Source organism: Microcebus murinus, chromosome 1 (genome assembly GCF_040939455.1).
Source record: "Microcebus murinus isolate Inina chromosome 1, M.murinus_Inina_mat1.0, whole genome shotgun sequence".
NCBI lineage: Eukaryota > Metazoa > Chordata > Mammalia > Primates > Cheirogaleidae > Microcebus > Microcebus murinus.
The window spans coordinates 137955448-137958488 of record NC_134104.1 but is presented as its reverse complement, the minus strand read 5'-3'; the positions used below and the strand labels follow the sequence as shown (position 1 = coordinate 137958488).

Genomic DNA, 3041 nt, shown 5'->3' with positions numbered 1-3041 from the left:
GTTTCTGGCATTTAAACCATTTTGGGGGAAATCACTAACAGAAATGAAATAATAAGTATTTGTGTTGTTGATATAGTAGGCTTAGACCTGTGTTTAAGTGTTTAACAAGCAAGCCTAATAATAGCATCCTGGTTAGACCCTATCCTGCTTTTCCAAGCCACCATTTTACAATTTATTAAGCAAACAAGGAATCAAATGTCTCTCATTCATTCACCTGATGTGATGGTTTATACACACACTAATAAGTACCATTTGGAACAGCTGAAAATCTTTTAGTAAAAGCTTTAAAGATCAGCTCATGAACTCAGTTTCAATTTCACCAGTTAAATTAGGTCAAATGAAAGGAGCTCAAATAAGTAGTTGCCCAATCAGAGCCTATTATTTGTAAGTCATCAGTCCCCCCAACCTTAAAACTCCTCTTTGAACCAATTATTGAAAACCTACATATAAAAGAGTGAAAGTATTAATTTCCATTCTTCTACCTCTCAATCCCAGGTTTTCAAAGAAAAACTTATCTATGGAATACTTAAACAAAATCAGATAGGAAAATTAAATCCTGTATAGTTATGAATCAGATTTGTTCCACTACAACCAGCTTGTATACAATTACATCAATTGGTTCTGTACACACTTTAGAACTGATCAGGATAAAGTTCAGCATAGAAAAGCTATAAGAAATAGGTTCCTAACTACAGAAGTTGCAAAGTACAAAAGGGTATGAAAAAAACTAATTTGAGGATATTCCATGTTTTTTACTAATTATTAAGCCTTAAGTCAAGTATTCTTGGCCACTACTAGGCTAATAAACTAGGAATCATTCAAACCAAGCCAAAGTAGAATGGGCTTCTAGTTGTACAGTACTGAGGCTTCCAGTCAGTTCTATTAGTTGTAGCTTAAATCCATTTTATACAGGTCCCTGGCATTGTTAGTGCTTCTCTTTTAACACTACAGGAAATGAATGAATTCATGGGCATATTTAATGAATTCTGTGACTAGCCTGGCTACTGGCCACTCTCCTGTTCTCAACAAGGAAATAAATCTTTCCACCCTCCTATCTCAACTAAATCTAAAATTTTTCCTCCATGGCCTCCCAAAGTTTGCTTGTTGCTGAAACTGAACTTTGCTTCTTTCAGACAGTGACTCTTCAGTCAAGAGGGACTACTTTTACTATGTATTTATTCTTGTTAGCCATAATCCTCTTGCCACTTGCTTTTCTGGCTAGGTTGCTGGAGTGGAAATCTTGGAGGTTTCAGCCTGGGTGGCTTTGAGCGCCATTTCATAAAATACATTTGGTTTTACAGACTTATGTGGTTCTGGTGGCTGTTGTTGGTTAGAATCATTGCATTTACAAGGCTATCTTATTAGATACGCCAAACCAGCTCCTACTCCAGCAACACCAGCAAAAGCCAGCAGCACATTTCTGATGCCACCTTGCAGGTCTTCTGCGTGGAAGAACTCCACAAACCCATTCCAGTCTCTTTGACCAGCCAGTCTCGTTTCTTATGTACAAGAACGTCTGTGATACTTTCTGCTAATGGTTCGATGCAGCTTTCTTGGTTTAGGCTCTTCAAGCGTTTTTTTGGCCACAAAGGCACAAAAAGAAATTAGAGTTGCAATACTGCTCCAGTTTGTCATGCTGTCACTGAAAACATGGACCGTCACTCATGACAAAGATTTGACATCGTCTTCATTTTTGATGTCCAGTGTCCGAAGCATGCCTTGGAAGGCCTTCTAGCATTTGCACTGCACACTGTCCCCGACTGGTCAGAAGAGCTCTAGCGCCTTCCTGCTGGCTGCTCCAGACCTGACCATTGGCCTTGCGTCCTTGGCACCCCTTGCTTTCTCCCCAAGGTGCCAAGAGACAGTCTACAACTACTGCTAGTACAACTCGTCCTCCTCCTTCTCTGCTGGAGGTGGTGTCAAAGGTATTGACTCATCTTTGCTGGGGCCCTAACTGGCCTGGCCATCAACTTCAGCAAGGGCAGGACAGCTGGCCACTTCCCTAGAGGTTCCTGCTGGTACCTATCCAGCTCATCTTTGGGCGACATGATCACTTGAGGGGATTCTGAAAATAAAGTCATCTCAGAGAAAAGCAGATACAGGAGAGAAACTGTGAAATTATCTGAGCCTCCAGTTCCAGCCACACTTGTAGTGAGATACACTCTTCGATGTTTAAATGGGATTTTGTCACTTAGAACCCAATAGATTTCTGAGTAACATGCTGAGATATGTCGATTCCTTTCTAACTTGCCCATTAAATCAGATCTTCTGGACATCCAGACTTGCATGTACAGCCTTCCCTGGCTCCTTCTGACCTTCACTTCTAGTTCTCCTTTCTAGAAGAAAAAACTACTCAGGGACAGCATTCCCCAGAATTGTGAATTTCTCTGAAGCAGAAATTTTGGATGTGATGGAAATGAGCTCTCCTCAGGCCAATCTAACTGACAGGCTTCCCGTAAAGCCCCCAAATCGTTCATCTAAAGCAGAAGTCATCGAACTTTGACTGCATAGGGCCAAAAGTGAACACTTTCAATTTTGTAGGCAGTGCAATTTCTGTCGCGATGACTCAACATTGCCATTTTAGTGTGAAAGTAGCCACAGACAATAAGTCAATGAATGAGTGTGGCTGTTTTACAGCACAACTGTATTTACTGAAATAGGAAAGGGACCAGGCTTGCAAGCCATAATTTGCTGACCCCTAACTAAAGGATCCATCAAAGGGCAGCACAAAATATCAAATGGGTATTCTCAGATGATCAAAGAGTTCCCATTGTAATAACCCAACTAATTCTGAGACTAGTGAGAGTTTTTAGATTTGTAAGTTCATCTCCTGGGTGGTATGCAGATATAGGTACAGCCCCAAATCCATCAATTTGTATATCTTCTTAATTTTTGCATTTGGAATGTATGGACTCTTCAAGTTTATTTAAGAAATAATTTTCTGTGTACATTTAAATGGACAAAAGATCCCTCCTTTCTTTTCTAATGCTTCCTCAGCATGGGCCTTTGAAGATATTGCCTGGACATTGATCTTCCTCAAC

General features: G+C 40.4%; 1 pseudogene; it reads right to left on the bottom strand.

Annotated features, from left to right (window-relative positions):
• Nucleotides 1-1353: 1353 nt before the first annotated feature.
• Nucleotides 1354-2276, bottom strand: LOC105883567 (induced myeloid leukemia cell differentiation protein Mcl-1 homolog pseudogene; annotated as a pseudogene).
• Between the last annotated feature and the right edge of the window lie 765 nt (nucleotides 2277-3041).